This window comes from Macaca thibetana, chromosome 6, assembly GCF_024542745.1.
Source record: "Macaca thibetana thibetana isolate TM-01 chromosome 6, ASM2454274v1, whole genome shotgun sequence".
Classification (NCBI taxonomy): domain Eukaryota; kingdom Metazoa; phylum Chordata; class Mammalia; order Primates; family Cercopithecidae; genus Macaca; species Macaca thibetana.
Window position 1 is genome coordinate 23,679,162 of NC_065583.1, and position 10,591 is coordinate 23,689,752.

The window sequence follows — 10,591 nt, forward strand, 5'->3', positions numbered from 1 at the left end:
AATACCAGCTACTCGGGAGGCTGAGGCAGGAGAATTGCTTCAACCCAGGAAGCAGAGGTTGCAGTGAGCCAAGATCACGCCACTGCACTCCAGCCTGGGTGACAAGAGCAAGAATCTGTCTCAAACAAATATACAGGCCAGGCACAGTGGCTCATGCCTTTAATCCCAGCACTTTGGAAGGCCAAGATGGGTGGATCACCTGAGGTCGGGAGTTGGAGACCAGCCTGACCAACATGGAGAAACCCCATCTCTACTAAAAATACAAAATTAGCCGGGCATGGTGGAGGATGCCTGTAATCCCAGCTACTCAGGAGACTGAGGCAGGAGAATCACTTGAACCTGCAAGGCAGAGGTTGCAGTGAGCCGAGATTGCACCATTGCACTCCAGCCTGGGCAACAAGAGTGAAACTCTGTCTCAAAAAAATATATATATACACATATATATATATGTATGTATACACACACACGTATATATATACACATAAATATGTAGCAGAAAACCTGCCCTTGGATGCTGACATGAACATCAAGATTGCAGACTTTGGCATCGGCAACACATTCACCTTTGTCAACAAGGTGGTTGTCTTCCTTCCAGTTATCCCTTTTGCTCCCCTGGAACTCTTCGTGGTCAAAAGTATGACGGACCCACCATGGATTTCGGGAGTCAGTTTCTATATACTGGTCAATGGATGCCTGCCTTTGATGGACAGAACTTCAAGGAGCTGTAGGATGAAGTACAGAGTGGAATGTATCACATTCACTTCTACTTGTTCATGGAAGGTGAAAACCTGCTTAAGAAATTTCTCATTCTCAATTCCAGCAAGAGAGACTCGTTGGAGCAAATAATCAATGCTCCATGGATGAATGTATTCCATATCCCTCAAAAAGATGAACTAAACCCTATGTGGAGCCATTTTATGACTACAAGGACCTTCCCCCTCACGTGGCAACAGACAGAGTTGATGGTGTCCGTCGGTTCCACACATGAAGAGATTTAAGACTTGCCTTGGGAGTCTCCAGCGCTGCTGCCGCCGCCACCCAAGCCAGAGTGGGCTGGGCCGCCAAGGCAAGATGGTGGACTACAGCATGTGGGACCACATAGAGGTATCTAATGATGAAGACGAGGCGCACCCCAACATCGACAGGGCCAGCCTCTTCCACTGGCAGCACCAGGCCCGGGGGCAGCGCATGGAGCAGTTCCAGAAAGAGAAGGAGGAACTGGACAGGGTCTGCCACGAGTGCAAGCGCAAGGTGGCTGAGTGCCAGAGGAAGCTGAAAGAGCTGGAGGTGGCCGAGGGCGGCAAGGCAGAGCTGGGGCGGTTGCAGGCCAAGGCGCAGCAGCTGCGCAAGGAGGATCGGGGCTGGGAGCAGAAGCTGGAGGAGATGCACAAGAAGGAGAAGAGCATGCCCTGGAACGTGGACACGCTCAGAAAAGACGGTTTCAGCAAGAGCATGGTCAACACCAAGCCCGAGAAAGTGGAGGAGGACTCAGAGGAGGTTGAGGGAGCAGAAACACAAGACCTTCGTAGAAAAGTACGAGAAACAGACCAAGCACTTCGGCATGCTCGTCACTGGGATTACAGCCAAGAGTACCTGTCAGACAACGTCCACCTGGTGTGCGAGGAGACAGCCAATTACTTGGTCATCTGATGCATTGATCTAGAGGTGGAGGAGAAATGTGCACTCATGGAGCAGGTAGTCCCCAAGACAATCGTCATGCAGTTTATCCTGGAGCTGGCCAAGAGCCTGAAGGTGGACCCCCGGGCCTGCTTCCGGCAGTTCTTCACTAAGACTAAGACAGCCGATCGCCAGTACATGGAGGGCTTCGACGACGAACTGGAAGCCTTCAAGGAGCATGTGCGGGTCCGTACCAAGCTGCACATCGAGAAGGCCATGAAGGAGTACGAGGAGGAGGAGCGCGAGAAGCGGCTCGGCCCTGGCGGCCTGGACCCCGTCGAGGTCTACGAGTCCCTCCCCTCCCCGAGGAACTCCAGAAGTGCTTTGATGTGAAAGACGTGCAGATGCTGCAAGACGCCATCAGCAAGATGGACCCTACCGACACGAAGTACCACATGCAGCGCTGCTTTGACTCTGCCTCTGAGTCCCCAACTCTAAGGCCAGCGAGGCCAAGGTGGGAATGGAGGCGGGTCCCGGGAAACCGCTGCTGGAAACTGTTCCCAAGACGGGTGATAAGAAGGATGTCGGCGTGTGACCCGTCCCAGCCGCCACCGCCACCTGCTTGCAGGCCCCTACACGCTCCTTTTCAGAAAACAGACGCCATCTCGCCCGCTCCTGGCTTCCTCCACTAGCCTTGGCCCAGCTGGGGGACCCGCCGAGTCCTCCCTGGCCTCTCCACTGCCCCCACTCTCCAGTGCCCACTCAAGTCTCTGCTTTGAATCAAGGGGCTTACTGCCTGCAGCCCCTCATCAGCATTATGCCAAAGGCCCGGGGGTCCGGGGAGGGACAGAGGTCGCCAGGCTGGTCCACCAGGTAGTAGGGGAGGGTCCCCAACCAAGGGACTGGCTCTGGTCACTGGGCTCTGCTTTCACTGTCGTCTGCTTTCTGTGTCTTCTATTTGGCAAACAGCAATTATGTTCCAATAAAGGATTTCAGATGCTCGAGAAAAAAAAAAAAAAAAAGACTTGTAATGGGCCAGAGGTACAACAAGGTGATGCCTTTCGATCTGCTCTTGGGCTACAAGAGGTCCAAGCTGGAGTCTGTACCATCCCTTTGCATCCCCAGCCTTTGGCAGATCTGACCAACAGCAGCACACTTTCCCATGCCACAAGGTACAGCGCAGGGTCTCTGCCAGCTCCAAGCTTGAGTCTCAGGGAGCCTACCACTCCCACCTTTAACTGCTGTATTAGTGTGCAAGCGCTGCCATAATACCACAAACTGGAAGCTTAAACAGCAATTATTTTCTCATCGTTCTAGAGGCTGGCAGTCCAAGATCAAGGTGCCAACAGGGTTAGGTTCCTCTGAGGCCACCCTCCTTGTCTTGCAGAGTTTTCTCACTGTGTCCTCACATGGTCTTTTTTCTGTGCCCATGCATCCCTGGTGTCTCTTCCTCTTTTTATAAGGAAGCCAGTCCTGTTTGATTGGGACCCCATCCTTATGCCCTTATTTAAACTTTAAAGGCCTGGCTGGGCGCAGTGCCTCACGCCTGTAATCCCAGCACTTTGGGAGGCCAAGGCAGGTGGATCACCTGAGGCCAGGAGTTCAAGACTAGCATGGCCAACATGGTGAAACTCCATCTCTACTAAAAATACAGAAATTAGCTGGGGGTGGTGGCTATAATTCCAACTACTAGGGGGGGCTAAGTCAGGAGGATCACTTGAACCTGGGAGGCAGAGTAAGCCGAGATCATGCCACTGCACTCCAGCCTGGGCAATAGAGTGAGACTCTGTCTCAAAAAAAACTTTACAGGCCTTAATTTTAAATCACCTCTTCCAAGGCCTTATCTCCAGATACAGTCACACTGGGGATTAGGGCTGTGACATATGAATGTTGGGGACATGGGGGTCACAATTCAGTCCTTAAAAATTGCTGCACTAAGAACATTCAGAGGACCAAGGCGGATCCTCAAGAGGTTCTGGAGATGGGGCAGAAGCCAGGGGCACAGCCAATGTGCCTGCCAGTCCCCCATGCAGCCTGGAGCCCGCTCCACAAACAGCAAGTTCTCCTTCAAGTTTATACAGAGGCATCTTTGTTTCAGGTTTGCCAAAAGGAACCTAAAAAACTGAGTGGAGATGTTCAAACCTGAAGAGGCCGAGCCACACTTGCTACACTTTATATATAGTATGAAGATCTCAGGCTCCATGGAGCCCAATGAGATGATGTGGGAATTTGGCAAGGTGCTCAACACAAACAGCTCTCAGGGCAAGCTGAGTAAGAAATGGTGCTGCTGTGCATACCTGGTGTGCCAGGCCAGCAGGGCTTTGTGCAGCGGAAGGTGGAGGTGTGCCAACTCCCACCGCAGTCTCTCAGAGTTCAGCGGAAACGCATGAGTGGAACCTCCTGGCCTTCAAAAGTATTGCCTCCAAACTCATGACAAAGATCCTCTCTACAAACCTCTACTCAGGCTCCCCTGAACTCTTTTTCACCTAGGCCTGACTCTTGGACTCCCGTGTCCATCTCTACATTGTCCAGTTTTAGCAAGAATCCTGCTAAGTTGGTTTAGACAGAAATCAGAAATCCCCATCCTGCATGTCTAATCACCCCTGATATCTATTTTTTTTTTTTTTTTTTTTTTTTTTGAGAGAGTCTCAATCTGTCACCCAGGCTGGAGTGCAGTGGCGTGATCTTGCCTCACTACAAGCTCTGCCTCCTGGGTTTACACCATTCTCCTGCCTCAGCCTCCCGAGCAACTGGTACTACAGGTGCCCGCCACCACGCCCGGCTAATTTTTTTTATTTTTAGTAAAGATGGGGTTTCGCCATTTTAGCTAGGATGGTGTTGATCTCCTGACCTCATGATTTGCCTGCCTCGGCCTCCCAAAGTGCTGGGATTGCAGGTGTGAGCCACCGCACCCAGCCTAATCACCCCGATATCTAACCTGTTTTCTCATCCTCCACTATCCCCCAGGTGATGTCTGCTCACCTGGTCTGTCTGCAGCAAGAAGCCTGGTTAGGCCAGTACAGTCAGAATCTCCCTTATCACTGATGTTTTCCCTTAGTAATTTTCCATCCACTGACTGCCCCCTGTCCCCGTTCCTTGGCTATAAATTCCCACTTCCCCCTGCTGTATTTGGAATTCAACCCAATTCTATCCTGAAGGCTTTTTTTCCCTATTGCGATACTGAACAAAATCTGTTTTTACCACTTTAACTACTGCCAAGCTCTGGTTTTCTTAAACAACGAAGGAGATTAAGGTTTAAAAAGCTGTCAGGAGCCACCTAGGAGACAAGAGGAAGAGCCAACTGGCCACCAGGCACTCAGCTCCACTCCAAGCTGCAGAGATTAAACTGGACTGTTTCTGGGGCACTTCTCCTGTCCCATGCCCTGCATCTTTTTTTCTTCCATATTTGTAGGTGAGGGAAGATGGTTCTGTAAAATAAAGATTAAAATAAAAAAAAGAAAACTCTTCTCTTCCCTCCTTCCTGTTTCTTTTCCCTGTTCCTTCTGCTTCCTCTCCCCTTCATGGGCTTCTGACCTATGCTACAAGACTTTGATTACATACAGGGAGAATTGGGCAAATAATTGAATACATCTAAGATAATGGGAACCAGGTTTCTCACTGGAGGGAGTTACAAATATGGAAAAGAGGAAGACAAAAATAAATCTGATGTTGAATTGGAATTGGAGATATTGGTGTGGACTTGTGGTTTTTAATATAAAGAGAAATAAATATATATGTGTGTATGTGTCCATTCTATCCACTAAGATGGCCTAGGAGCATGACATACCAGTACCAGTGAGTACTCCTAGTGCCCAGATCTTGGTTCCTACATACCATTCCCCACTAAAGAAAATCAAGGCTCTTTGGAGAAATGGCAGACTCCAGGGCTAGGTAGGGAAATACAAGATAAACTTGAAACATTTTTTGTTCCAGAAAGAAAGGAAGGGCTCAAAGAATGATGAGAACATACCACGAAGACACAGAAGTATCTATAATTAATCTAGAGCAAACATTATTCTAAATAGGGAAATGCTAAAATCTTTCCTTTTAAAATCAGGAATGGGACAAGATCCCACTAATACCACTACTATTCACATTGTGAAGGTCTGAGCCAATATAGATATAAGAAAGAAATTGAAGTTTTAGGAATTGGAAGAAAAAATAAATCCATACTAAATTGTATATTAAATGATTGTTTAAAAAGAAAACTCAATAGAATAGACAAACTATGAGAATTAAAGTTTAGCAAGAAGCCTGGTTATAGGATTCTTTTCACATTTTTAATTTTTTTATTCAGGTAAAATAAACATATATAATTTACCATTTTTACCATCTTTAAGTGTGCAGTTCAGTGGTAATAAATTCATTTATATTCTTTTTTCCCTTTCATCCCTCCCCACCCTACCTCCCCTTCTCCGCCTCTAGTAACCACCAATCTACTCTCTATCTTTATGGGATGCACTTTTTTAGCTCCTGCATATGAATCTCTCCATGCTTGGCTTATTTCACTCAATATAATGCCCTTCAGTTTCATCCATGTTGCTGCAAATAACAAGACTTAATTCTTTTTATGGCTGAATAATATTCCATTGTGTACATATACCACATTCTCTTTATCCATTTATTCACTGGTGGCCACTTTGGTTGATTCCACAGTTTGGCTATTGTCAATAGTGCTGCAATAAACATGGGAGTGCAAATATCTCCTTGACATACTGATTTCCTTCCTTTTGGATGTATATCCAGTAGTGGAATTGCTGGATCATATGGAAGTTCTACTTTTCATTTTCTGAGGAGCCTCCATTCTATTGTAGAATCAATATTTTTATGTTGTATTTCCATATACCAGAAACAAACAATTATAAAGTATAATTTTTTTAAATCTGTTTACAATAGTTAAGAAAATACTTTTTTTCTACATAGAAAAAAGACCTAAAGATATGTCAGAACTACAGAGGAAAGTATAAAACTTTATTAGGATATTAAAATCTAAATAGAAGGAGAAATATACTATGTCCATGGGTAGAAAGACTAAATTGTAGAGATATGCATTCTCTCCAAATTCATCTACAGATTCAACACAATACTTCAACAGGGTTTTACATGGAAGTTGATAAAATGATTCCAAAATATACATGGAAGAGGAAAGGACAAAGAATAACTAGGATCCTCCAAAGAAAAGCAGGGCAGAGGACTTGCCACACAAGCTATCAGGAATTATACTAAACCTACACTAATTATGACTTTATTAACTATTATAAACCTATTGTAATTAGCAATTCAGTATTATAAGCCTATAGTAATTACCTATAGTAATACTTTATAATTATTATAAACCTATAGAAATATAATCATATTGGTGCAAGGTCGGATAAATTGACAAAAGGAATGAATGGAGTGGAATGGAAGGGAATGAAATGGAATGGAGAGCTTCAAAACAAACCCACACATTTCATAATGTTGATGCACAACAGAGGTGGCATGTCACATCACTGGGGAAAGGAATAACTTCAAGAAATGAAGCACCTTTTAAAAATGTAATCCATTTGGAAAAGGAGAAATTAGATTCCTGCCTCACACTATATCCAAAAATCAACTTCAGATGTAATAAAGACATAAATGTCAAAACAAGACTTTTAAATAAAAAATATAAGGAAAGTTTTGGCTGGGCAGAGCGGCTCACAACTGTAATCCTAGCAATTTGGGAGGCCAGGGTGGGAGGATTGCTTGAACTCAGACTCTGTCTCAAAAAAAAAAAAAAAGAACTCCTATACAGCAATTACAAAAGCACAAACAATTCTCTGTAGGGATAACCACACTTTTTCTTAAAGGGACAGATAGCAAATATTTTTGCATTTGAGGTCCATACAACCTCTCTTGCAACTACTCAATCATTGTTCAAAAGTAGTGAAAGAAAATGCATAACAGATCAACCACGTTTCAATGAAACTTTATTTACAAAAACAGAGAGCCAATCCAATGGCCTTAGCTTCCCAACCCTTCTAGCAGACTAAGAATTTGAGTTGAAAATTTTTTTAATTAGAATTTAAATCAATTTGCTTTGTTATATAATAAAATATTGCAAAACCCAGTGGCTTAAAGCAACAAACATATTATGTCTATTATGTCCCTCTCTCTCTCTCTCTTTTTCTTCCTTTTTTTTTTTTTTTTTTTTTTTTTTTGATGGAGTTTCGCTCTTGTTATCCAGGCTAGAGTGCAGTGGCAGGATCTTAACTCACTGCAACCTCTGCCTTCCAGGCTCAAGAGATTCTCCTGCCTCAGCCTCCCAACTAGCTGGGATTATAAGCATGCACCACCATACCTGGTTAATTTTTGTATTTTTAGGAGAGATGGGATTTCACCATGTTGGCCAGCCTGGTCTGGAACTCCTGACCTACAGTGATCCTCCCATCTGAGCCCCCCAAAGCACTGGGATTACAAGCGTGAGACACCGTGCCCGGCCAAAGTCTCTTGATTCTATGGGTCTGCTGGGCAGTTTTTCTGGTCTGGGTCAGCTTGGCAAATCTGTGCTGTCAGTTGGAAGCTTGACTAGGACTGGAAAGTTTAGGGTGGCTTCACTCCCATTAATGTTCCTTTGACCACAGCAGGTCATATGTCCAAGCCCAGATTCAAGATTCAAGAAGTAGATAAACTAAACTTCATCGTTTGTTTGTTTGTTTTTTGTTTATTTGTTTGTTTTGTTTTTGGAAACAGAGCCTTGCTCTGTTTCCCAGGCTGGAGTGCAATGGTACAATCTCAGCTCACTGCAACCTCCGCCTCCCAGGTTCAAACGATTCTCATACCTCAGCCTCCCAAGTAGCTGGTACTAGAGGCATGCATCACTACATCCGTTTAATTTTTCGGTTTTTAGTGGAGTTTCACCACCATGGCCAAGCTGGTCTGGAACTCCTGGCCTCAAGTGGTTCGCCTGCCTCAGCCTCCCACAGTGCTGGGATTACAGTTGTGGGCCACCTTCATCTCTTGATCTTCCCACCTCAGCCTCCCAAAGCACTTGATAGAAGGAAGAGCAAAGTCAGGAGGCAAAAGGGAGTGTAATCCAAGATGGGAGGCATTTATAGCCATTTTACAATTGAATTGTAAACCTTTAAGCAACCATGATATGAATTCATAGTCTAGGCAATAATCAGTGGCTGTACATGTATAACTGAAAATCACTAACTTATGCTAGCCTCTGTGGCTTGGCTCCTAAAGGAAAACTTTCCATGAATAACAAGTTTATAGGCCAGAGGCGGTGGCTCATGCCTGTAATGCCAACACTTTGGGAGATGGAGGCAAGCAGACTGCTTGAGCTCAGAAGTTCAAGACCAGTCTGGGCAACATAGTGAGACCTTGTCTCTACTAAAAAAAAAAAAAAAAAAAAAAAAAAACAGTTATTAGAACAGTCCCCTATTTTATTTTTCACAGAACTCTCTTGTCCAAATGCATCAACTAAGACACTTCTATAAGCATAGTATTTATATTAATGACTCCCAAGAGAATAAGCATTCCTTGTCCCGTGGTCGTACCCAGAGAGATTTTTCTAGAATTGGGGTAGGGGAGGGGAAGGTAAGGAATATCATTTGTGAATACTTATTCAGATAAACCACAAAATTTTATAGTTAGTCAATGAAAAACATATAACTATGTCTTTTAATACAAATTATAGAAAGCATGACATTTATAAAATGGAGACAAGGTTTTTAAAAATTGAGAGACGAGTGCAGTGGTGCATGCCTGTCACCCCAACACTTTGGGAGGCTGAGGCAGGAGGATTGCTTGAGCCCATGAGCTCAAGGCCGCAGTGAGCTAGGGTCATGCCACTGTCCTGCAGCCTGAGTGACAGAGCAAGACCCTGTCTCTTTAATAAAAAATAAAAATAAAATATATGTATATACACACACACACACACATACATAGAGGGAGGGAGAGAGAAACACCAACCAGATAGTGGAGAGTTTCCTGTTTGCAGGTATACCCTGAGTTTGGTAGAAGTCATTTCTCTCCAAAAGAGACCCTGTAGGCCATAGTCACAGAGCAAGCATCCCTGAGAAAGCCACAGAAATACTATTATCCTGGCTGAATCCATTCCCTGACTGGCTGGCACTTGGCAATCTGACAAGTGTTTTACATTCAAAAGGTCAAGCTCTGAGTGAATCTGCCCGGAGACTCTAGTGAAGAGTGCCTTGCCACTCACGCTTGGATGCCCAGGCCTGGCGCCGGTCCCCTGTCCCTGCCATTCTGACAGCTGTGGAAGAAGGACCCAGGTTCCCAGCTTGGGCTGTCAGCACACGCAGGGCAGCCCTTTTGTTGAAGGTCAAAGTCTAATTCTCACTCTAGGGAGCCTTCTCTCTGGCTCTCTTTCTTCCAGCATGTCCATCTTAATAATTGCTTATATTTTTCTGCTACTTTATAGTCTTCAAGACATTTTCCCCTTCACAATCTCATTTGATCCTCTCAAACAGAAGGAGGGTGTCAGAACAATCACGAGTCTTCGTTTTGTAAAAAGAAAGACTAGGCAATTGAGTTCTGGGAGAAAAGTGTAGGGACAGAAAGATGTGATATTTTTCCTTCCCCATCATAAGGGTCACGACTGACACTCCTATAACAAAGACAGGTTAACAGGAGATATGCATAACAAATTTATTTCATCAAAGTTTTATGTGACACAGGAGCCTTTAGAATGAACACCCAAAGATACAGGGAAAGTTGTCTGGTTTGTTTTTGTTTTTGTTTTTTTCGAGACAGAGTTTTGCTCTTGTTGCCCAGGCTGGAGTGCAGTGGCACAACCTCAGCCCATTGCAACCTCCATCTCCCAGGTTCAAGAATTCTCCTGCCTCAGCCTCCTGAGTAGCTGGGATTACAGGGGCCCACCACCACGCCCAGCTAATTTTTGTATTTTTAGTAGAGACAGGGTTTCCCCATGTTGGCCAGGCTGGTCTCAAACTCTTGACCTCAGGTGATCCGCCTACCTTGG

At 44.9% G+C, this 10,591-nt stretch overlaps 1 pseudogene; it reads left to right on the forward strand.

The window, feature by feature from the left end:
• The first annotated feature begins 1,028 nt into the window (after nt 1-1,028).
• Nucleotides 1,029-2,212, forward strand: LOC126956734 (hsp90 co-chaperone Cdc37-like; annotated as a pseudogene).
• Nucleotides 2,213-10,591: the final 8,379 nt, after the last annotated feature.